The sequence below is a fragment of the Rhinolophus ferrumequinum genome, chromosome 21 (assembly GCF_004115265.2).
Source record: "Rhinolophus ferrumequinum isolate MPI-CBG mRhiFer1 chromosome 21, mRhiFer1_v1.p, whole genome shotgun sequence".
Classification (NCBI taxonomy): Eukaryota; Metazoa; Chordata; class Mammalia; order Chiroptera; family Rhinolophidae; genus Rhinolophus; species Rhinolophus ferrumequinum.
Window position 1 is genome coordinate 34723019 of NC_046304.1, and position 26986 is coordinate 34750004.

General features: G+C 35.5%; 1 protein-coding gene and 1 long non-coding RNA gene across 2 annotated transcripts in view; one reads left to right on the top strand and one right to left on the bottom strand.

The window, feature by feature from the left end:
- Positions 1-26986, top strand: part of SKAP1 (src kinase associated phosphoprotein 1) — a 277253-nt gene that overhangs the window by 109125 nt on the left and 141142 nt on the right. The gene's annotated exons all lie outside the window — the stretch shown is intronic.
- On the bottom strand, positions 5739-19311 carry LOC117013368 (uncharacterized). The gene is made up of 3 exons (XR_004421323.1): positions 19143-19311; positions 18086-18145; positions 5739-6237 (listed from the first exon to the last, which is right to left on the bottom strand). It is a non-coding gene; the product is annotated as an uncharacterized LOC117013368 (long non-coding RNA).

Here is a 26986-nt window from a genome sequence, read left to right on the forward strand (position 1 = left end):
TGTTTAAAAATGACACTTTGAACATGTAGTGCATAATGCATTTGAAGGTCTGTTGCCAAGCAGCTTGAAACCTAGGGGGCATTGTTGAATTTGAGGGAATAGTGGGTTCAGGGAAGGGGCCAAAAGAAAACTTGAGAAAAATAGAGTAAGACTGAAAGTGTTTTATGATAATGAGAATAAAAATTGGATACCAGAACTTCACGGGTCAGCTTCTGTTCACACATTTAGCTTTCACCTTGCAAAGAAAGGGATGTATCAGGTAATTAGGTCAAATCAATGATTATATATCTTTAACTCAAGTGGAAGGGACTGTAATTGTGATGAAATTTGTCTGAAGGGGAACGCATGGGGAATCTTGTCAAAGGTCACGAGTTCAAAGGGGAAATTAAGTTCAAGGTTCGGTTCCTGTTCACACCCCCCCCCCCCAATAGAGCATGACAAGAAACCAAGCAACCAATATTTCTATAAACAAGTTATTTTATCACTTTGAAATAAGTAGAGTCTTTCTCATTCATATCCCTTCAGGGACATAGAATTAAAGCAGTAACACCTTCTTGATGGGATGTTTTCTTCTGACATGGACAGAAAGAATACCTCGAGTATTATATTCCCTGCTTGTTGGTTTCTCCTGCTTTGTTGCTGATCACACACAAGACCCCCAGCTGCAGGGAGTGCAAATCAACAGCCCTTCTCCAAGAAATCACGTGGCCATGTGTCCCCTAATGCAAATTCTTGACTTGTTACAAGATAACACAATATTTTAAATTTAAGACTAGAAGCAATGGGAAGACAACTAAGAAAGTTGTTTGGGACTCTCTTATCCTGAATTCAGTTTCCCCTTAAACTTGACAAAGTGGAACCAAAATTCACCCTTGTCTTTGTCATTCTTCTGAAACAAAGGGCCTATTCTCCCTTTTAATGCATGTAGAACTTCCATTAAGGTTGACCGTAAGCTCTTGCATAGGATGAAAAAAGAAAAAGCCCTCAAATCTTTTCTTTACCCTGGTATTATTTTTAAAGGAGAAACAATAAGAACGTAGTTTCACATAGTGGTAAAGAAACCCTGGCTGAGGAGACCAGGCCTTTAAGACCCAATGGCCTTTAAACATTCTGATTCCATGTGTAACCCCAACACATTAAATTCTGTAAGCTATTTTAGTGAGTGTTCTAAGAAAGAGAAATATATGCAAGAAAAAATTATGTAATTGCTTAAAGCAAATTAAGAAAGTTCTTGCAGATGTTTTTAAAATATTTGTTTCATCCAATCAGATATTACATTTGCAATTTATAAAGTGACACTATTACTGGCTGGAAACCAAGAAGCATGAGTGTTAAAAGAAAAACTAGCCAGTCTGTTTTCTCTACAGTGGAGCTATGTGTGTGGACCTGCAAACACACATGTACTGGGGCTCAAACAAGCTGGGCTAATGACTGAAAGAGTATTTTTATGTTAAAAGTGATTCATGTAGCAGAATACAGAAATATTTCAAATGTAAATACAAGTAACCAAACCCCAGATGTTTGTATCCTCCTTAGAAAAATTGTCATAGAAGTAGATTCTTGCCATAAAACAGGACAAGAAGACATTTGATGAAAGCCTATCCATATTTTTGCTAATAAATTTCCTTATATTTATCATGTCAGTGCTTGGATGGGCTTATTATCCTGGGGTTTCTTCTTGAACAACTCTATCTTTTTGTGTCAGAATGGATGGGATTTCTGTCTAAATTCAAAGATACTTGCCAAATTTTATCAACAACAAAAAACAATCTCTGACATAGATCGTGATTGATAAACTATTTTGGGATAAACTATTTTGGAATAAACAGGCCTGTGAGTGGAGAAGAGACAGGTGCTTCACTTGACTGAATGGGTTTGGGAGGGAGGGATAAAAGGCTGAGGCAATTCACACTTTGGTTAAATGCTAACAACTAAAATTTCCACCCTGGTAAAATTTAGAAGTTCAAGGAACAAAATTGCCACGATATTAATGACCTTTGGGGGCATATAGAGTTCAGAGTTCATTTTCTATTTACAACATCCCTTGCTGCTCCACCTCTTACCCTTACCCCTTCCAAAAAAGGCAATTATTTAGGACATTGTGACATTCAGCCTGGCTAATTTTTATACAAAAATAGAAACAGTGGGAAATATCGCAGTTAAGTATTAGTAATGGGTAGAACTAGGGGTGCCCAGTGTGGGGAGAGGGTATCTCCTGAGCAGTTCAAAGTTCATTCTTTGTTCACATATAATGAAAAGTCTTCAGTTATCAGGTATTTAAACCCAAATCAGCAGTTCCATATCCGTAACCTGAGCTGAGTGTTCCTCCATCTAATGGCCATGCTGCTGTCGTTTGCAGTGAGTTGGGTGACATTCGATTTGTACTCCGAGACGGGAACAGATGGGCTTTCATTGTGAGGCTCCGCCTGTATGCAAATGTGAACCGAGTTTCACCCGATCCCGGGGCCTGACCTGACCGTGCACATGCATTTACTCAACGTGGCTCAGCCTGGGGGGGCGGCGAAGGGGAATAAAAAATGGCAATCGGATAGTACCAGCGGCAGGTCAAGTTTACCATCCGTCTTTCAGCGGGACTGAGATGGCAACACAGTTATTTAGTTTCAGTGTTGATGTGCATTGCAATAAACTCCATCATTTCACCTGTTTATGAACCCAGCCTCGTATGAGATCTCTGTGAAATCAAACAAAGCTGGCAATCAACTCTCTTGTTTCCAGCAGAATGGGGGATTATGGACTTTTTTAAAGCATCTTTATTTTTTCCCCAGCCTCACAATTATAAATCAATAGTTTTGTTTTGCTTTTTTCTCCAGCCCTTTTTACTTGTTACATTGAATTTATTAATTTCTTATTTGGAGGGAACAAAATACATTTTCCCCAAATGCTTTCTGTTTCAAATTAAGAAATATGATCATTAATGTCAGAATAAACAACCAGCATTTTAGATGTCGATTAACTGTTTTGCATGTACACAGCAATGTACAGTACCTAATAAATCTTACAATTAAATGTGCAGCCCTTCATTAGAGTGAAAATATGAACAGCTGCAATCATACACATTCTATTGACAGAGAAAAATTTGGTTTCATTTGTAATTTTTCACACCGGGAAAGAATGAGAGATGGATTGAAAGACGACTGTTTCTGTAACTGTGGGCTTTTTCTTCACATGTACAGAAGGACAACAAACCAGTGTCTCTGACTTCAGGGTCTAACAGCAGTGATTTGCCTCAATTTTCTTCTCTCATGAAAGTAAATTTCTCTTGGGAAACATATAAGCCTTTGGCTAAAAAACCCATAGGACAGGCACCCCCAAACTGTAGCAAATAACAAATTGATGCATTTCTTCAGTACATCTGTTCTTTAAGGGTTCTGTTAACTGATATCTGAAACTGGCATAAAAGAAAGAGTGGCTAAGAATATAGTGAAAGTTGATGCATTCAACAAAAACTGCTTCTGGCAACAAAAGACACTGCTTCTGGTAACATACATATTGCGCAGCATGGAAAAGGGGTCTTTGGAAGTTGTATTTATGCAAGTTTGGGAAAAACCAAGGCAGGCTTCCCTTAAAAAAGGTACCAAATTGTCTCTGCGTAAGGATTCTTTTCCACCTCCCCTTATTCCAACCCTTACTCCAGGGCGCAAGGCCAACATATCAGGACAGCATTTTCAAGCAGTTCTAAAGAGTTAGACTTGAAATAATTCCAAATAGAAATAAATGGTCAGGACTAAGACTAGCATTTGTCTACTAGGCACCTAGTAGTAGCTGACAGAGATAATAAAGAATAAAGGGTTGCACGACAGTATAGTGGGTATTAAAAAATGTCATGCTCCTTTTCTTGGCTATTGAAAATTGATTTGCTTATCTCACCTGATCTCTAAATATGTATTTCCATCTACTTGGAATATATGTGAAGGATATATATGTGGACATATATGTATATATACATACTGACATGTACATATGTATTTACATCTGTGTATACAAATCCTTCCTTATACAAGTAAGGACTTATGTGCATGCAGGATTTTATGTCCACATAAACTTTTGCTCTTGGTTGAATTATTGTGGGTCACGTTAAGGATATCATTTATACCCTTAGAAAATTCGTTTGAGAATGGTCAAGGCGGTGATTACCAGGGAATTCAAAAACATTTATTTACTTTAGAAGCCAAGGACTCATATGTTCTAAGTTTAACAAGAGGCTTAACAAAGTTATATTCTGCCATGAGTTACACCCTGAAGGCTTTTTTAATATAGTGGAAAATGAAAATTAAAACATTTACAATATGAATATTGTAAACAAGTTATTAGAACCATCTCTTATGATTGTTTTAGTAAAATGATGCATTTGCTAAAGTATTATTTAAAACAAGCTTGAAATTTGGAAATCAGCAATTTCTTTTTCAATGTCATATTGAAAGTACTATCGTGAATTGGGAAGAAATGCTTATATATTTTTTTAAGTTCTTGAGGAGGGAAAACCCCAGACACCATCAGTTGCCTCTATCAAAGCATTTAGGTATCTAGAAAATGATACTCTTCTGTCTTTACAGAATTTGTGAAAGTTCATTTTTCTCTGAAATGTTTGTGTCACAAAGTACTAACAAACAAGGAGGTACTGAACTCACATTAATAATAATAGCAAACATTCATATGGCTCTTATTATGTAGCGAGGACTCTTGTAAGTGCTTTACATATTAACTCATATAATCCCGACAAAAATTCCATAAGGAATAAGACCTATTTTTATCTCCATTTTACAGATGAGGAAAATGAAACTTGCCCAAATAGCTTCTCCCTGGAACACAAAATGGAAAATGTGAGGAATTAGCACTCAGACTTTTGGAAAGACCTTCCATGTAATCGGACAAATAATTTATCACTCTATACCTCTTTCATCTGTAGAAAATTATGATGTTTTCTGTAAAAATCACATTCATGAAATATGGACCCTGTTTCATAAGCAGCAAAAAGTAAATATGTAATATTTCTGCTCCTTTTAAAGCTTTGCAGTATTAGAGATCACTGTTTTTCATCTGTGACATGGTGTGGGACTTCTGAGAAAGTGCTGCAAAGTCTCCATGAAAACTTCCTTATGGGGAAGTTATCAGAACCAGAAAATCCAAACCCCTTTCCTACTCCAAGCCTGGGCTGCAGTTTGAGTGAGAATGCATTGTATACTTTTCTTAAAATTTGGCCTTGTCTAATCTGTGACTCTGTTGTTTGGCAACAAAATTAGGTTCCTTTAGAGTGTTTCATTATTTTCCTCATTTTGTTCTAAGATTAGTCAGTAGAACCCTTGGAAGAATGGGTGAAGAGAAATTAGGCTGGACATGAAGGTCTTTTTCTTTCTCCTCTTTCTAAAGACCATTTGCATTTTATCTTATTGTGCCAGAGACTAGGTTGTGATCCATTCAATTCACAATGAAAAAAATACGGTATTTATGGGTCATAATTAGCCTCTGAATTCTAGGCGGCCGACAGCACTCAGCAAAGGTGTAAACCCTGCTGGCTCGTGAGAAGGGGTCGGGGGAGCCACCTTGTGGCCGGAAGACGACCCAGCAGCCTCTAGGACCCTGGCTCTGTTCTGAGTAGAAAGGAGAGAAGATGAGGGTAGAAGCCAGAGATAAATCAGAAATATCAATCACTAAATATTTGTGGAAAGTGGTAAGGGATATAAATAGAATCTATAACTACAATAACACTGAAGCTGTAGTTGTAAATATACATTATCCTCTTTAATATGACATAGAGTAGATTGAGAACTGAGAAATTATTAAGATCCCCACAAAAAAAAATTGGAAGAAAGAATGAAAACATTTAAGTTAAAATTATGTTCATTTTGTAATTCAATAAAGAAATCCCAGAGACATATTTTTAAATTTAATGTTGTTTTCTAAAGCACAGAAAAAGCCCCACAGACATCTGTTTGCATACATTGTGTGTCAGGCAACATCAGATTTGAATGGAATTTATCTAAATTTTATATGCATGGCTTGATGTAAATTGAAATAAATTGTACAGCATACTCTTCGTGGACATATTGGTTTTTCCATCGCTGCTTGAACTTTTAACCCCAGGGCCTGAGCCGGTCACACGTTGACCTGTCTGAACTCTGCTGGTAGATCCAAGTGTGGAAGGCTGACCTTGCCTCCATGGCAACCATAAAGTAGGGTCCACGACTCTTCTCTCCCTTTCTCTCTCTTTTCTCCACACTCCAAACAAAACAAAACAAAACAAAACAAATTAGTATATTCTCGCACAGCCAGTCAGTGTAATCTTGGAATAGATTTGGCAAAATGCATTTTGCCCCTAACCCAAGCTCTAAGCAAAGCTTTTTCAGCTTGCTTGTCAGATGTTAATGAAAGTTTGAAATGAAAGCCTTTATAAAAGTTAATGGAAAAGACCCCTTCCTGAGACACATTCAGTTTGCTTGTCTACTATAATAAAATATACTTCACATACTCATATATTAAGTAATGTTGCTATAGGTATGTTACACATGCAGATGGAAATTATACTTGTGTAGGATTTCAACATAATCCTTTATAGGTGGATTTAAAACATAGATTAGGTTTTACCAATGCCCACAGTATCACATCAGATCTAACATTTTCTAGTGTCATGCAGAGAATGTATCTGAAAGGAATAAGCATTAAGAATCTGTAGTTAATCTCTCTGTAGTGGGTTGTAGTCTCCATTTTAATTAAGGCACTTTTATGTTTCTGATTTGATTTAATTTGGATGATTGATCTTTAAATCCATGTAATAACAAATTATCATTTTCACCATCTTAGTGGCAGTTTAAAGGTGTTATTTATTCATCTCTAAAGTTAAAATTCTGTTCATAGGATATATTTGTGGCTGTTCAATTATTAATGCAAGAAACATTTGTTGAATGCCTACCATGTAAAAAACTTCAACTAAGTATTGTGGGGTGATACAAAAAAAATATATGTATGCTTGGTCTTAAGGAATTCCAGTTTTGTTGCAAGATAAGAGGTATTACATAGAAAGAGAAAAACTGGAGAACAATTAGACAGCAGTGACAAATATATAATTGTTTAAAATTGTATACCAACTGACAAGGAAACATGGCATAATGGAGTGACTATTTGGGAGTGGATTTAATGAAGAAAGGATTCTTATGAACAAAGCCTCAGAAAAGGTGGTTGTCCATGGCTAGTAAACAAACTTTCTACTAGGCTTAAGAGGTTTCATAGACTAAGCAAAACCTGGGGTGGTGTTGGTATTGTGCATGGGTTGATAATAGAGAAAAGTAATCAGAGAAAATGGGCTATCTTACACCAGGAATAACAAACATCCTTGAGTACTAGTCCGCTATCCTTTGGATCCTAGGGTCTGTATACATGCCTCAGTTATTTGTCTCTGAAGTTTTACAGTAAATACATATATAATATACATATATGTATATGTATATATATATGTGTGTGTGTATAATATATATAATATATATTTACATTTAAAACTTGACTTGTCAGTTTTGATTTGTAAGGGAATTCTATTGTCCTTTTTAGAAACTATAAAGAAAATCTTAATTTCTAGAAGTTTGAGGTAGAGACCTGACAATAGCAATGTTTCACAGATTCTCTTGGGCAACTATGGGTTCCGGGATTGATAGGAGGCCAGTCTGATGAAACTGAAGTTCTCATTTAGAGTGTCCTTGAAGTAGTTTAAAATCAGCAACCAAAACATCACAAGAATGTTTTTCTTTGTCAGGCAATATAGAAAATAAAAAAAGACAATGTAATGTAGGCAAGGAGAATCACAAAATTCTCCCAGTCTGCCTCTAGGAAATTCTGTGACTTTGTGATGTCACTTTCTCTCTGTGGGTCAGAGTTTCTCCATGTGTAATAACAAAAATTTCTAACAGATCCTGAATTCTTGCTTTATACCAGGCACTACCATATTTCCCTGAAAATAAAACCTAGCCGGACTATCAGCTCTAATGCGTCTTTTGGAGCAAAATTATAAGACCCAGTCTTATTTTAATATAATATAAGACCAGGTATAAAATAATATAATATAATATAATATAATATAATATAATATAACATAATACCAGGTCTTATATTAATTTTTGCTCCAAAAGACGCATTAGAGCTGATGGTCCGACGAGGTCTTGTTTTCGGGGAAACACGGTAGTGTTCTAAGCACTTTCATTTAATTCTCACAACAGTCCTATCAGGTAAGTGCCATTATCATCCCCAGTTTACAGATCAGGAAACTGAGGTATGCTATCTTTTCCAGGATCATACCCAAGTAGTCTAGCTTTAGACCTTATGTCTTCATACACTGTACCAGGGGTCAGCAAACTTTTTCTAAAAAGGGCCAGATAGTAAGTATCTTAGGATTTTCAGACCATGCAGTCTCTAGAGTGACACCTGTGCCAGTGTAATGCAAAAGCAGCCATAGGTGATATGTAAATAAATGAATGTGGCTGTATTCCACTAAAACGTTTTTTTATAGACACTGAAATTTGAATTCCATATAATTTTCATGTATCATGAAATATTTTGATTCTTTTTTTCGCCAGCCATTTAAAAATGTAAAAAAAAAAAAAAAGATCCTAAGCATGCAAGCCCTCCAAAAACAGGGTGGGTTGTATTTGGCCCATGGGTCATAGTTGCCATCCTATACACTGCACTAACTATAATGCCTCTCAATGTACAGAATAAAGAGTTGAACTAGATGGTCTCTGAAATTACTACTATTCAAAAAACTATTCAGTGAGTTTCTAGCCAGTAGGGTAACCATTTTGGATTCAATACTTTGTAATTAAAGAATTGAAAGCTGCCTTGGAAAACGAAGCCTGCCCATCCATTTTCTTTGGAAAAGACTGTATCTAAACTATCTCAGAAGAATGAAGAATTATCTTTGTTTAATTGATATTTTGAGAAAGAGATTCCATTATCTCCTTTAACAAGCCATTTTATGTTAATGGCTGTTCCTATCAGGATTGTAGTCCTCATGTCTAGCTTGAGTCCCTTATGATGCAGTGGAAGCCCCACTTGCTCCGCTTTTTGGAAATAATGATGAGCGTGTCTCTGTCTTGTGTACAATTCTACACTACCTTCTACAACTTCCACATCGCCTTGTGCAGCTGAAGATAAGACCCCCCCTTCCTCTCCCCAGGCATTTCTTCTTTCCTTATGTAGATTGTTTCCTATTGCACTAGCTATTATTGTAACATTCAAAGAAAACCTTTCTAAAATGTCTTACATGATAGAATCAGGAACTGGACAGGTTAGAGACCTCTTTTCCTTACTTGTATTTAAAAGTGTGATTTTTCTGAATTTTCATCTACGAAAATTTCTACAAATGTCATTATTACCTAAAATAAGTCCATATGCTTAACTCATAATTGCTTTAGTTGTATGATACTTTGGTATTACAATAGATGTAGCAAATCATTTCTTCCTTTAAAACCAAGTGACATAGCTGACTGTGAATTTAAAACTCTTAGTTTTTCTCTTAGCTTTAAAACTCCCAGACATTCCAGAGTTTGCTTCTGTTTCCTTAGTGTCTGTTGAGGTGATATGACAGAAATAAAATCTCATATATCATGATGTTCCTATACATTATGCTCAGTTATAACCTTAGCATTCAAACTCCTGAGTAGTCTACTGAGCTGTATGCCTTATGGCTTCCCAAACAGTGACAATTTATTTCATAGACAGCAAGAAAATATCCCTTATTATCGAATAACCTTTTGTATGTCCTAAGTATGATAAATTCAGAGGGCTGTATTTCATTCTCAGAAATGGCCATTGGAGTCAAATTTTTGAAGGTTTTACCCAAGCCTGTGTCTTTTACAGACATTTTTTTCAGAAAACTAATATTAGAACATATAGAGTTTCTTGACATAAGATGGTTCTATAGTCACACAATTAGAGGCGCATGAAGGAAAGCAGTCTGCCTCCTTTATGTGCATTCCATGTGGTCTTGGAGTATTCACTCAACAACTTTGCTCATAGAGCTGTAGTGAGACCAGATGAATAAAGTACTCTTTTAGAGTAAAATGCTCATCTATTTATATTTCTAAGACTCCAGAGTATGATTTGACAGATTGCATAGGCATTAATGTAAAGGCTATTTACAGGTTATTTGAAGGGGTTGAGATAAAATATGGTTTTATCTAAGAAAACATCTAGGGAAAGAGAACCTTAAATAGGGAAACCAGTATTATAACAAGGAGAGCCTCTTCCCTCCACCAGTGTCACAGGATCACACACCACCTGGTAACTTCTTAGCATGATCAAAAGACAAATTTTAAATTGTTAAGATTCTTAACATTAAGATTCACAAATTTTAAATTGTGAAGATTCTTAACATTAAGATTCTTAAATTTTTAAATTGTTAAGACAAAGATTAAATTGAGTGAGATTCTCTCATACTTCTTTGCCCTTACCATGCTTTTTGCCTGTATAAAAAATGTTACTGCCTTTAAAGAACTTTATTTTGAGAAGTGTCTGTTCAGTGAGTAGGCTAGTCAATGTTTTTGTTTCCTTTCAGTTTGTATTTATTTATTTATTTCGTTAACATTGAAATGATCTTTAAAAACTTAAAATAAAATGTTAAGTTTTAAATTTGGGCGATTCTAGATTTTAAGACAAAACAGAATTGCCCAAAACATAGTTCACTCTTCTTCTTTTTTTTTTTTTTTTAAATCCCTGTGACTTGACTTCTTCAAATCACTGCCAACATTATGTTGGAATTCTGTGTTTACAAATCTCAGTTCCCCACTGGACTGACTCTGGCTCCTTGAAGGCTTAGCACAATGCCTGTCACAGGGTAAGTGCTCCCAGAGTGTTTGTTGATCTGAACTGTTGAACCACATAGTGACAAAAAGGATGGGTTTTGCCTGAGCATTAGAATGCCACGCAGAAACTCATGGATTCTTTACATTTTTTGGGGGTAGGACTATTCTAAAGGAATGCTGCTGTAAGTAAACAACTGTAACAAGCCAATATTACTGTCTTTCTTGGACATTTCACATTGCTGGCAGTAAGCTGGACAGCAATATAGAGTAGAGAAGTGGCAGGATAACCTCAGTATACACCTGTGTGAAAGAAGCTGTGTGACACTTGAGTTGTTCTCACTACTCCTAAAGGTTGTCAGTGCAATGGATGAGTCTATGAGAGATGGGAGAAGGGACCTCCACTTCCTCTTAGTGAAATTCCATAGCAGTATAAGGCACCCAAGGGAAATACAGAAGTAGAAAAGTGCCCCTACATCCCATTGATTATCCTTACGCATCTGGATCGGAAGTAAGAATATGTGATCTTGTACCCTGTGCAGGAAAGAAGCATATTTATTAAAGATGTCACATCAATGTATTGGTCATGACTGGTTCAATTGCTGGTTATATTTTAGTGTATATTGTGTCTCAGCCACCTGTAGAACGTTCTGGGGGAAATGCTCAGGAAATAGAGCTTATTGAATAATATATTACAACGTGGTTTATGTTTGGGTCAACAGGAGCCACTTAATAAGTTTGGCAAGTCAGTGCATCTCGAATTGTTCTTTTCTGAGTTGTTGGTCATTGCCATTGATCATCATGATGTACATTTCATGTTGGGTATCTATTGTTCGTTTTGTATTTTTGCAACAAAATAAAATAGTTTTCACCATACTTTGTGGTAAATGAGAATTTCTGAAATAATTTTGTTGCCGATAAATGCGATGTTTCCTAATTCTGTAAACCCATTAGAGAAAGTTACTTGCCCTGGTATCGGTTGTAGCGTCTGAGACTGTTGCTAGGTCCCTAACATAGTGGGAGAAATCAGGAGTCATGGGGATCACGAGTAAGGTTGAAGAAATTCAGATTCAATTCAAATACTCATGGAGTCTCTACCATACTGCTAGATGTTGAGGGATTGTAAAGGTAAATAACTGACAATCCTCCCTTCATGTTTATAAGTTTTTAGATATGGTGCCGGGGGCGGGGGGGTAAGGATGGTGGGAATAAAAGGGAAACAAAACAAGAAGAGCTTTGCTCATCTTTCAAGGAGCAGTTTCGGTAGACTAGTGGAAGTAGAAGCCTGATATTAGGGACTCGGGGATGAGTAAGAAGTGAGAAACTAGAGGCTGTGGGTATATGCTGCTTTTAAAAAGCTGGTTGGTGAGAAGAAGGGGAGGGATAAGTGGTAGTAAGGAAGAGGAATGTTTTTGGTTGTTTGTTTTGTTTTTAGGAGAAAGCAAATCTGAGATGATTATCCAGCAGATGAGAAAGAATCAATATAAAAAGAGAAGATAATAGAGTTAAGTGCTGGAAAAGGTAGAAGTGGGTCAGATAATACTATTCAAGAATCAGCCTCAGCTAAAAGGCAAGTCACTCACTCCTTAGAGAATTAAAGGATAGAAGGGGGTAAAGATGCAGAGATGATTTTACTTGAAGGTAGGGGAGGGCAGAGCCATTTGCTGTGAGTAAAGAACATGCAATGCAGTAAGGACTGGACCAGGGCTTAGGGGAAATGGAGAGTGGAAGTTTAGGGCAGCCACTAAAGAAATACGATAGAGTCAAGAAAAGAATTACTGCTGAACAGTAATTAACATACAGTGAGAACCATCTCAATCTATTCAACAAACATTAAATATTAAATAGAGAATTTGTGGAGGAATGAAATGGTCAAAGCTCCTGATCCAACTTCATTTTCAGGCCAGCGCTCATCACTCTCTCTTGGTATAATGTGAGCCATAGCCTTCAGTCCATGGAACATCACATAGGATTTCTTGCTGAGCTTTCCTGAATCTTTGCTTACCTGTGATCCTTGTTGACGCCAGGATCCAGTCATGAAGAGGTATCACATTCACAGAACCACAACAGAGTAAGCATTTCAGTCCGCCAAAAGACCTGCAGTATATTTAACAAGGCAACTTTCCATCCTCAAAATCCCCACAACTCCCCGGAGCCTCTCGCTTTCCTGCCCTAGAACTCTCTTAAATATGCCATTCTGCCTCTTTTTCCTGATCCTCAGCGGTGTGGGGTGGGGCATGTGCTTCTTTGCTCTCTGTCCTCTACTGTGGATCGAGTGGCCTCTGTCCTTTCAAATTCCCATCTCATTCTCCTCATTCTCCCCATCCTGCAGCACAAGAGGCCAAGACACTTGTCTGAGGATGGCAGAGCCCTCCTCGGATGAGGGCAGACCTCAGAAGGAACTCAACCAGTGAAGTCAGAACCTCTTGAGCGCACACTGGGAATAATGGGCTAGAAACACTCATTATTTAGGACTGTTGTCTGGTTATACTGTAGCTTCATGATCTCACCTTATTTTGAAGAGAAGCTGAAATATGAGTTCAAGTTCTGAACCTCCCTTTCCTCTTACCTCCTACAGTTGAAACTCTGCCCTAAACTCCCGCCTCATGGGAGTATTCATCATTCCCCAAACCCAGCCCTGTGCCTTCCACCTGGAATGCCTTTCTCAGCCCTCCCCAGCCACTCACTTTCCACTAATCCTTCAAGGCTCTGCTCAAACTCTATCTTCTCAACATGGCTTCCTCGTTGTCCTAAGTTAGACTCAACATCTCCCTGTCTTACATTTTACGTGATCAATAACTCTATTATAGCTGTAACTACCTTGCATTATATTACTTGCTTGGATTATATTACTTACATGTGTTGGCTTTTCCAATGGACTGTGAGCTTTCAGAGGTTATGTCTTAATTATTTTTATATCTCTTACAGGTTTCAGCACGTATTAGACATTCAATAAGTGTTTGTGAAATTGAAACCTCAAAAATGTGACTATGTGGTCCACACTTTCAAACTTTGCATGTATATATATATATAATATATATCCAAAGAATGTCTACAAGTAGACACTTTGGTCAATGTTGCTCAAGCACTAGTTCGCCATAATCAGCAGTGTCTAGACGCTGATGGGAACCACTTTGAGCACCTCTTATAATTGCAGAAGTCAAACGTGACTTGTATTCATCTTTTGTTATCAGTATATATTATTACAATTTTAATACAGTTTTTCTGTCTTAAAATGTGTATACAGTTTTTTGGTACCGTGTGTGTGTGTGTATGTGTGTGTGTATACATATATATATATTATCCTAAAAACTATATATATATATAAACTCCTAAAAACCTTCAAAGAACCTTGATATAATAGCAATCTCTTGTTCTACAGTGTTTCTTAACGTGCCACAGAGTTACAGCCTCTCTCTCTCCCCCCTTCCATGATATCTGGAGGTTTTCCTCCCCTAGACACCAGAAATACCAAGGGTGGAAAACACTATACCAGATAGATCCAAGATAAATGTTTATGTCCTTCAATAATATAGCTTACGAGTACAAAGGCAAATAGTGGACAGTACACTGACACCACGAAGACAAATGACAGAGACAGGAACTTTAGAAAAGGAAAAAAGCAGTCAACAAGGACATGCTCCACTGTGTATGTTACAACTCAGGGAAGAAAAAATGGCAGAAAAGCCAAATCCACATAGGAGTTTACCTCCCTTTGACTACTGAAATATGTTTACACTGAGATGTCAACAATCTGTGATCACCCACATGAAATGAAAATGCTTATATTTATATAGTGCTTTTCATCCAGAGAATCCCAGGGTTTATAAATTATAAATATGAATGTTCCTTATGCAATGTCCCTGATGTTCTCCATACACAAAATCCAGTTCCTGGTGGCCAAAATCTCCCCCACCCCATCACGACATTTTTAAACATTTTTATCAGATCACAGTTTTTTATCTTTGACACAATCCCCTACACTGAAAAGTGTGTAACTTACACTATTTGTCTTCTCACATGTGCTGCATCTCTCCTAGTAACCCCCCGCCCCCCCTAACATGGAAAGTGAATTCAATTAGATTTAAGACAAAGAGTAATTGCATTGGAAAATAGAAAAAATATCTCATCCGAGAGTGATTAAGCTCTTTACCTTATAGAGGGAGTTTAACCATTTCGGGCAAACAGCATCCCAGGTAATAAATGAGTACAGAGATTTGCTAAATCAAAGTATAGTGTTTTGAATCTGATTCCCCAGTCATCAGTGAGCTCTTTGCTCCAAGAGAACAGTGTACTCATTGTAAGGTGTATAAGAATATAAAATAAAGACTAAGTCAATTAAGGGTTTTAAATTTTTATTTTTTTAACTATTCTTACTTATACAGTTGGTATCTTAAAATCTGAAACTTATTCTAAATGCTTGGATACGGGAAAGTGAATTTAAACCTCTCCTTTCCTAGGATTATCTTGTGCTTTTGCTATCTTGATTTTGATAACCCCTTCCATATACTCAATGAGACTTGGTCCAAGCAGAGCCTGAGTCATTCATGCTACCAAAACTGCTTTGCCAGGAGCTTCTGACTAGTTGCTTGTCAGAGCTCATTCTGGAACTTTTGCAGAAAGATGATAAAGTACTTTAATGTGACAAGTTCTTTATAGAGGAAGTCCCCAAACTTTAAACATCCAATAGCCAGGAATGACTTACAGGATTTTCATTTGCAGTATTCCATATTTGAGGTGGGGAATTGTGTCAAGTGCAGGGAAAACTTAAAAGGTATATGTGGGAACATCTGAGAGAATCTGGAATAAAGAGACAGGTCAAATGTACAAGTATAGGCCGTAGTCAGCCCTGTTGAGGTGGAGGTGGCTGCTCAAAGGTGGAGTGCAGCAAACAGAAGAGATCCTTCTGGGGCAGAGGAATAAGTTCGGGTGCCTTTAACTAAGAAATCCTCCTTTTTGGACTTTTTCCCACCTGTATTATTCAGGCATTTCTTACCTATCAGTGTGATTTGGCTTAAGTAAGACTGCCAAATTTTCTGCAGCTGGCCCCATTTTAATACCTTAGTTACTGTCTTTTGTAATGGTAAAGTTCTATAGGTCCAATCCATATATTCCTGTTTGTTCTCTTTAATAACCAATAAAAAAAGTACTACCCATTTTTATGTCACATTTAGAAAAACTCCAGCATCACAAGGCCTAGGCTTGGTTTTGACCTGTATTTCTCACGGCAGCATGGAATTTTTTCTCTTTTGAATAGTGCTCAGACTAAAGCAGCTATGTTTTTGATCATTGATGAGACCCTACTTTTAAATGGTTGATGATGTTCTAATACGGTCGTGGGTCTGATTTTAAAAGCTAGAGCCAGGGAATAAAAGTCAAATATGTGTCTTAGAAGTTTTGCTCTACCTGTATCACCAGATGATCTTGTTTTGGTCCATTCCTGACTAGGGATGATAATATCTGTAATTATATATGAGGTCATTTATATTGTTCTTTGAGAGCTGCTGGTGAAGGGCACTATAGAAACTAATCCCAATGTTAGTACATCTGTATCTTTACCCATATCTTATGAACTCAGTTGTACATGGGACAGATTCATTTATGATATGTCCTTAATTTGTTGCTCTTAGCAAAATTTGTGTCATGATAAATACTTCCAAGTAGTTACACACATTAACTAGGGATCAGAGAGACTGGTTTATAGATTTGGAGTGAGAGGAAGAATAAAATAAAACCTCCATCTATTTGAGTCACGCAATCAAATAAGTTTAGAAGTTCTTAAGTGAAATGTTTTTAGTCAAGTCAACAACAGGGTGGGTCACATCAAAAGGAGCATCTGTAATGAAGTAGCTCAAGGATTTTTCTTTTTTTAATCTGGAAATGAGTGAGTTAGGAAAATTGATGGCTCTTCTAACTCCTTAGACAGAGTGGTCCTTTCAAGTTTGATGAAGGTCATTTTCAGGACAGTCTAAGAAAGAGGTTACAATTCAACTTCCACTCGCAGGACTTCAGAAAAGGCAAATGGGTTGAGTTTATGAAGCTTCTATGCTTTTTAAAAAAAGAATTAGACCTGCTAAAAATGCAAATGGTTACCTATATATTCTGAATATTTTATTATAATATTTTACATTTCTCTCCAAAATAAAATTAAGAATTTATCACTTTTTCCAAAGACTGGAATGGAGAGAACACCAGCTAACCAAGATACAGTGAATGGGTACCAGTGTGTACTCCCAAATGCTCATGTAAATCTTTCTTCACACCAGGTTTGGAACAAAAACTCACCACTTAATTGAATCGTTCAAATGCTACTGAGTAGGAAATTTCAGTTAGACCTGAATATTTGTAAACTTAAGTAGATATATATATATATTCTGGCAACATACACCGTATTTTGAAATATCAAAAAAATTTTAAAGAATCTTTTATGCTCTTATGTCAGTTGTGGCTATTACTTGTTTTAGAACTTTAAAAGTATGCCTTGTATACTGTAGCTTTTTTTTTTTAAACAACAACAACCTTGCTTTATTTTCCTTTTTATTTTTGAGCTGTTTGCAACCCCCTTTTGAATAGTGAGAAACAATGCAATTAATTTTCTCCAGCGCAATCATGCATAGATTTAATAAGCATCCGAAGGTAGGATCCATCTGTAAAGTATGCGTTGCATGCTAAATTACTTCTCTTCTGTGGATTTTTTTCTTTCCAAACCTTAATTAATTGAAGAAAAAAAATGTTTATTAAAGTGGGAACAGGCTGGGCTCTGGCTCTCCGCCTCTGGTTCAAAAGTTCATACAATTCCCTGAAGGCTCATCTGAATGTGTGTGTCTCCCTCTCACAATCTTTCTTTCTCAGTCTCTATAGTAGGGATGAATGCCTAGAAAAGGTGTATTATTTCGTTCCCAGGATCAATTTTAATAATCTTAACTTGAGTAAACTAACTTTTTTGTGTGTATAGATTTGTATCCATTATATATGTTTGTATAAACAATACATACATATGGACACATAAATGTGTTATTTACCCATTTTCCTGTTGCTTAAAATAAAAAAAAAATTGATATACTTTCAGTGGTATCTTTAAACAGGATGTAGATGGAGGGCAGGAAGTATAATTCTACAGGTGGATCTCACACAGGAAATTAAAGAAATTATATATGAACATAAGCTAAGTCTTTATGGATAAATTTAGACCAGAAGAAAAAATATTAAATCTATCCCAAGTAGAAAAATATCTACCCATAAAAAGAGAAATGGAAAAAAATAAATAATAGGAAGTGACTCACTCCTGTGAGATGCTTTGGAGACAGAAGACATTTCCTGACCTGCAGTAAGCTTTATGTGAGCTAGGTGAAAAACAGCAAGTTAATTGTAAAATGAAAATATTATCTTAAAGATGAACTCAGAATTTTTTCAATTATCTCAATCGCTTACCTAGGATGTCATGAATTTCCTTTTGTTTTTTCAAAGTATTGCTGTTTCTTCTTATTGTATGCTGCAATTTTTAGATCCTTTTTATAAAATAAAAAAAAAGAATACAAACTTAGTTTTTATCAAAATTACTAGTTGTGTTTGTTTTTTTAACTTTAAAGTTAGATTAGTTTTCTCCTTTAACACAAGGTTTGCACAATCACTTCTAGATTTCGGAGTATAAGAAATCAGAAAGCAATACTGAACTTGACTGTGATCTCTCCTGATTGAAGTCTACTTCTCTTTGCGCAGTTGCTTCTTGTAAAGCATAGTGTTTACCTAGAAGCCTAGCAGAGGGCTTTCCACAGGTTGTTTCATTTTCTCTTTAGACTCTTGTCCAGGGTACCACAAGCTTCTGGTCTATTAGTCATTTTAATTTTTTTTAAATAGACATTTAAATAGGGGAAAGCTATTTTAGTTTGGTATATTTGCAGCCTCAGTCATGTTGTCCCTTTTTATCACGTACATGCCATGTGAATGTCAGATGAGCCATGGGTACCTTCCTGGAAGGAATTTTGAGGAATTGGCATTTCGTATTTTCCTCTCAGAGGTCCTGTTGCTACTATTGTACATTGACACGTATACATTTGGGCCACATTTGCAAACTTGTAAATCAAATTACATGGAGGTGATGCTGAAATATGATCATGAGGTAACAATTATAATGGATGTCTTGGAAACTTGATGACTATAATCTACTATGCAGAACACCTATTTATGTGTATACCATATCACAGTCTTACCACACCCAAAATTCTATGACTTTTGGAAGAATCTCACTATTGCGTTCTAAACAGATGGTTTAGAAGTCTGTGAAAACCCTGAGTTGAATAGCTGTGGGTTTCACAAATTACATGCATGTAAATAACATACCTTTGAAAGGAGGATGTGTGGGCCCTTTCTCCTATATGCTTATGTCTCTGTTGTCGTAGATTGGCGTCCTTTGTGAGCTATTCAGTGACATTTCAGAACCATTTCGCTCTGCAGAAAACCCACAGTTGTGTTTCTTTAGCTGACACTGTGGCACTTGCACTGGAAATTGCTAGTTAGAAAAAAAAATTGTTGAGGCCGGTGGCTGTAATCAGCGTTGTTGCTGTCTGTTTCCTCAGACTAATAGCAGAGCGATCCGAGTCTGAGAGTTCAAACAGAGGTTATCTTTCCCAGGTAGCATCTCGTCCAACGAGAATTTGATTTTTTTCTATAGGACTTTACTCCATTAGATTAATGAAATTTCAATGAGAGCCTGGCGCCCCCTGAAGCTTTGTTAAGAAAACAAATGGTGATTCTGTAGGTGTGACAGCTTGCTTGGAGAGTTACGAGAAGGTGAATACATCCCCACAATCCAGGCAGCCTGGAACACATTGATCTCTATTTAAAGCACCAATCGGATTTTTGTTAATTATAAATGATTGATCTGCAGTTTTTCCTCGCTCTCCTCTTATATGTGTGGTTGCCCCTCCTTTCCCCACTTCTAACTTCTTTGCATGCTGAGTGCAGAGCTTTTTGTTTAAAGGGACAATCATAGAGAGCAAATTATAGCAGTACCCAGCAGCGATGCTATGTGAATGTCATTGTCACAGCCTTCACGGTTCACCCAATTGAGGTGAGCCCTGAAGTAGATTTCAGACTGACTCCACGTTCCCTCTTTACTTGCCTCATTGCTAAAACAAAGAATATTTTAATGAAAATAAAGCATTAGAATCATTAGAGTAGTCTCACAGACACTACTATTATTATGTTTTAAAACCTGACTTGTGAGCCCTGTAAGCCAAATCCCCAGTATTAACTCTGAACTACAGTGCATACCTCGTACGCACCAGGATATGATGTGTGACCGGCCAACCCTGTGTGTGACAACAGGGTGAGTGAAGGGAATATCTCTGACCTTAAATCTCAATTTAGAGGCATTTAGGTGATTAATCCACCTTTTATCATCTTTGTGAAGTGCTTTTTAAATAATGTTTAGAAGCGATACTCTTCTCAAAAACTGACACAGGTATTATTCCTGATAATTGCTCACCACACGTAGTTCTGAAGAGCATAGAAAAATGTCCCCAGCTTCTTTGTGAAAATATCTGAGCATTAAATGTATTTATTAATTGAATACAAAAACACATAGTTGCTTCTTTGTTATTTATAACATTACAATACATAAAGAATTTAATATACACAGATCTTAGGAAACATTTGTAAAAATTGCTGTTTAAAGAGTGCAGGTATTAGTGGATCCCATTGAAAACAACCTTGACTTCACACTTCTAACTCAAATGTAGTTTTTATGAATGTGTATTTCTTAAATCTGAGCTCTTAATTAAGTTTTAGGACATACCTTTTCAAGTTAGAATAATGAATTAGCCTCAGTGTTCTTTTTTTTAATTGTCTAAATAATCGATGCAATGCACAAGAGACTTTTCTAGGCCAAGAATCTTAAAGTAGTTTATAGTTTGCAGTTACACTCCTCTGCAAAATCTTTTGGGTTTGAAGAAGTATTGCCTCCTTTCTTTGAAAGTCCTGAAACTTGTTCAACTTACTTATGAGTCGCTGTATCACTAATTATACATGATAAACTCTCACTAACAGAAGAGCAATTCTCACTTTAAAACAGCAGTATAAAATAGGCAAGAACTTCATGTATAACATACCATAATCTCCCCAAACCCCAAATTCTGTAATTTTTGGAAGGAACTCACTAATGCTTTCTGAACAGGTTCTAAGTCTATAATACTCATCTAAATAGGAAAGGTGTTCTGACAGAACTTCCCCATGAGGTAATTATTTAATGATCCTATAAGTACTCTCAGGAGAACTAGATTTAAAGTGTAATTTTTGCGGTGTAGTGTTCGTTCCCAGTATTTTTAAAATATTTATTTTCTTTATTATTGCTTATCATTTTTATTATAATATGTTTTAAATTAGCAAAAGTCATTAAGGTACATTTATAAATGATTACACCTATGACTTTTGAAATCAGATTTTGCGTTAACCAGAAAAAAAGCACAGTGACTTTTTTTTTTAACAAATATTAACACATCAGAACAGTTGTTGATGTCAGTGTCTAAGTAAGTGACCAATGACAACATTAAGAAATGGCTGATCATGGTAAATTCACCAAGTTATTTTTATAACATTTTTCCGAGATGTTTTGATTTTATTCCTGTTGGTTATTATTTTTTTAATAAGCTAACTAATGATTTTCATTAGTGTATTTGTATTTTATGTGATCTTGGTAGGTTCTACCAAGGTTAAATAATTTAAGGAAATAAACCATTATCTGATATAAGATAGCTAATGAAGTATATTAGATACTTGCCCTATTGCTGTATGAAATGGATCTCCAAAGCTAACAACAGCTTTCTGCGGGAACACAAATCTCTATATAAATATCCAAATGTAGCAAGATGTTGCAAATTTTTAAAGATATGCCATAAAAATAGATTAACGCTAGCATGCAGTCCTGTTCAACTGAATTACAAAGGGATATCATGGGATTGCCAGTGACATTCACATAAATAAAAAATCAATTCTTAATGATGAGGCAGACTTGTTTTAGCACATTACCCAGGTTAAATGGGAGCACACAAAGACATCAACTCCTATAAGACTAGTGGAATCATTGTATATTAATATGATTTAGGGAGCTACACACCTCAATGGAATAATTGTTATTATATCTATAGAGCCAGATGGCAGTAGGTGTAAACAGCCATGGAGCACCTCAAACACAAGTGCAGCAGGAGATCTTTAAGGTGTTCTTGCATCCTGCTCACTCATCTTATCATTGGAATCTGCGTTACTGTTTGCAAAATGGTTTGATTGCCAGTAAGCGAATTTTTCAGAATGGTCCTATTGTTTAATAGGAATATAGAATATAGAATGTCCTTAGCAGGAGAATAGATGAGGCAGAATAAATGAGAATAGATGAGGCAGCTACCTGGATTTGTGTGGTTAGTACTGTATTTTTTATAAGAAAGAGAAAAGAGGGAGTCATTTTTTTCCTAGTTACCAGAGGCAAAAAAAAAAAAAAAAAATAGTGTTTTCAGAAATTTTAAAAAATGAATTCACCGATTTTCAGTGAAGTAAGCTCTAGTAATTACTGTTATCAAAATAACCCTATGAAGGAAACCAACAGTTATAAAAATGTGTGCTTCCAAAGTAAGAAAAACCCATGTTCTGAGCAGAAGTATATTACATTTCTTGTAAAATGTCTCCCTTTGTTTTGAAGATTTAAATTGATTTCTGCTAACTCTAATTACCCAATTAAAGAAAACTCATTCATTTATTCAACAGATATTTATTGGGTGCCTACTATGTGCCAAGCACCGAGGATACAGCAGTGTAAAAATCCTGCCCTCCTGGAGTTTACATTCCTGGAGAGGGGCAACACATATGATATGATATGATATGGTATGATATGATATATGATATGACATATGATATAAGATATTGGAGAAAGTATGCTAAGATAGAGTGTAGGAGTGAAAGATTTGCCTTTTTCCCCTAAAAACATAAAAGAGATCACCTAGGAATGATAAAAGAAGCTGGGAAAGTTCTTGTTTAAACATCTTCCCACTTCATCGATCTTGTGAAATTTCTAGTGAGTTGTCTGATTACATACCTGCTGTTATAGCTGCAACTCAGTGGCCAGGGTTAAAGAGTTGGAATGAGTTCAATGTAAGCTTAGATTTTCTTGGCTTAAATTAAATTTAATAGTGTTACATAAATTTTTTTATTGTTTGGTTTCTTTCTTTTGATAATAGCATTCAAAAACATATTATTTTTTATTTTAAATAATTCTTAAATTGTCCCTTACTTTTATAATCCATGTTTTCTGCTTTCTAAATGTCAAGGATATAAAACTAGACTCATATGGGATCTTTATCATAATATATTTAGTAGATTTAGATTTCCAAGCATATAAAACAGATTTTCCAATTGTCTTCCTATATTATAATATAGGAAGCTCCTCAAAATTTTGGGATCTCATAAAATAACCTTTCTGTCCCCTAATAACAAAATTCATCTTAATCCAGAGAATATATTCCAAACCCCACCCCATGGTACTGTTGACTAATTAACTCCTGGATTTTAAACTAATGTTCAGTTCTTCACCAGAAGTAGTTTATCATATAACTGCAGCTACTCTGGGTGAAACATAGCACGTGCTGTGAAATATTCCTTTAGGTGAAAAGGTAAAATTCATTTTGTAATATGGTATAGTCTTCATTCAGGTTTACTTTTGATTAGATATTAAGAATCAAAAAATATATATACTTATTGCTGCATTTAAAATATATTTAAAGGATGTGTTACAAAGTGTTAAAATGGCTACAGATTATAACATAACTTAGGGATAATATTTACTCTTTCTTTGCACTTTTCTGTATTTTGATTCTTTTCTACAATGAACTTGTATTCTTTTCAAGTAATCAAGGAAAAACTCAATATTATATTTTGAAAGCTAAAGGAGACTAAAAATTGATATTTTTACTTAACACAGAACCTTACAGCTGGCAAGTATATGCAGCTCAGTTCTGCAAATAATAGAAAGTTGTAGAAATCAGTTAAGATTCAAGATTTAGATAATACTATGGAATTACTAATCTAACCTATCTTTATTCATTGTACTTGAAAAGCACCGTGCAAAATTTAATCAATTTATTCTTTCTTTTATTTCCAAAACATCAAGCTTTTTAAAAAAAAATAGTAGGCTAGGATATTTCTATAGCATCATGCCAGTTATATCAAATTTCATAAGGAAAGGTTTTTAATTTCAGGTCTTTGAATGTGCTGTTGCTCGTAAGGATGAGTATGAATGTATAAGAAAAAAAGAGACTTGGAAACTATTTCTTTTAACAGTCAACAATATTTAGCCTATCAGAATGCTTGAATGGATAAACATTCCTACTGTTTTAATTTTGAATATAGATTGTCTCGTGCTGATGGGAAGTATTGTTAATTTTAATAAAATTAACTTTATATTGTTATTTCACCGCTTTATAATAATTTTACATGGCACCCTGGGGATTCCTCTGTTTTACATTATCAGGTGTCACATTTGCCATTTGGTTAGTATAGCAGCGTTCAGCTTCACTTCTCTATTCAATTGCCTGAAGCCACACTATTCATGTTATATTACAAGTAGCTATATTGCTATACACTGCACAAGTTTATATACTTTTATTTTATATGTATATATCATTTTTGCATTTTCTTAAAATCATTGTTTCCTGCTACTTCCCAGCATTCCTGTTGCTTGCCTTTAGGTAGACACAGTTATAACAAGTTGGCCAACACACCTTCGCAATATGCCTGAAGTACTAACACATTTATTTCAATCTACTAGTAGTCAGCCACGATTTTGATACAATCTTAGTGAGTGCTTCATTGTTTCTGATAAGAGTTATAGCTTGATAAACTCATTAAAAATAACTTTTTAGACGGTTATCGCTATTTAAAAATAAGGGGAAATTATTGACGACTTTCATAACTCACTGTGTGTCGGACAGGTCATTCAGAGATAAATCAATCAGAACATGTCTCCATTAAATGTTACCACTTGGCGTAAACTGTCCCAGGAATTCACAGAAATCGGACAGACTAGCAAACAATCTGTAAGAGAATCGAATATTTGTCAAATTAAATACCATTGTTACTAAATACACTCTAATTAAAGCTATACCAAGTTCCTATTGAGTCAGTTCATATTTTTGCTTTTTACATTTCTTAAAATATAAGTTTATGGCTTAACTTTAAGTTTTGTCTAGTTTGAATTGTTTTATTGCATGCTTTCATCATGCTGCTATTTAAGGTGTAGAGTGTGCTAAAACATTTTGGTTAACTGTGTCATATATTTATTATGGACAATTCAGAATATGCATTTTAAAATACTCTTTTCCCCTTGAGTTTGTGTATATATACCACGTTTCCCTGAAAATAAGACCTAGCCGGACAATCAGCTCTAATGCGTCTTTTGAAGCAAAAATTAATATAAGACCCGGTCTTATTTTACTATAATATAATATAATATAATATAATGTAATACGGGTCTTATATTAATTTTTGCTCCAAAAGACACATTAGAGCTGATTGTCCGGCTAGGTCTTATTTTCAGGGAAACAGGGTATTGATAAGCAAGCTGATCTCTTGTCTGAGATCTTACATGCAGTTGCCTGGTATTTGATTGATAAGCTAATGATCCCTATAATCTGAGCAGCATTTAACTGATAACTGATAACAAATCCACTAATCAATTTAGCCTTGCTTTAGTAGTTTATAGACACAACTGCATAAAAAAAAAATAAGTACTGAGAAATTTCTATAAAAGGGTGCCGTATATTGGTATTTTTGTTTTTTGGAAACAGCTCTGTTTTTTCTTCTCTTACCAAAAATTTCTGTGGTTAGTAGGAACTATGTCTCTGCTTTGAATTATATCATGATTCCATGTTATTAGTGATCATATATCACTTCCTTTCACACCTTCAAGTTCAATATTTTGTGTACACTCTTTTAGTGAGAATCTTAGAACAAATTATTATATTATAGCTGTAGTTTTGTTTCTACTCAATAAATGTAATTATCCTGTCATTCTCTTCAAGTGTGAGTTTGCTTATTGGATATATTTTTCATTTTCTGTTGTTACTGTGAAATTTGTAAGTTTGGTGAATGTTGCTGCAGGTAGTGGAAATGTGGAACCAGATGGTAAGAGCCACACTTGTGTTGTAGTTGTGGCCCTGGTATGACTTACCAAATGACTTTGATGAAGTCATTGAAATTATCTAGCTAATTAAGATGAGCAATATGAAGAGAAATTATGAGAAAGGGGAGGCAATTATTATGAATCTGATTTCAAGCCCAAAAGAACTCTTGCTCTTGAGGAAAAAGTCAAGTGTGTGTGTTTATTATGGGGATGTTGTATATGTTGGTTGTAGATATTGTACGCCTATTGAATGCTGATGTAGCTTAGATCCACTCAGTAACTCCTAGTTGGCTGTTTGCCTCTGTGCTGAATTCATAGACTTTTTCTTTGCTTTTCTTGTTCAGATATTTAGAGATCCTACATGTGCCATTGGAAAAGTCACATTTATGCCATTGCAATGGCAATATTGCAGAAAAACTTTCTTGTAAAAATTTACCAGGACATGGAGAGAATTCGGGGATAAAAATAGTTGGCGCTATCCCCATTCTGAGCCAGAATCAGAGGCAAGTGACCCACGATGTGCACAGAAATTCAATGGCTATTGATATATTTCTGAATTTTTAGAGGGAAATTTATTTGAAAAAGATTTTATAAATTCTCTGAATGTAGGTAATTTGAACCATGTTTATAAATATTTTACCTGCCTTGAATAGATGATTAGTTTTGTCCAATAACAATTTCAGAGTAGCTAATGTGGCAATATAAATATGAATATTTAAGGGGGCATTTTTTTCTTTATATAGTAAATACGTGATTAGTAATGATTTCTTTTACAGAAGGTTTCTTTATGGCACATTGCTTTATAACGGAAACAAAGTTAAGTCTGAAGAATTACATAATGAAATCTTCTGGGAGTATGTGGTTTAGGTATAATTACAAAAGTGAAAGTGTATAATTTATACTTGCATAATGCCTTTCATTGAAGGTTATAAAAATAAGTCTTGTACTCCAGGCTTCACATTTCTTATATGCCTCCCTATATAATTGAAACAACTTCCCTACTATGATCTAACAATAGTCC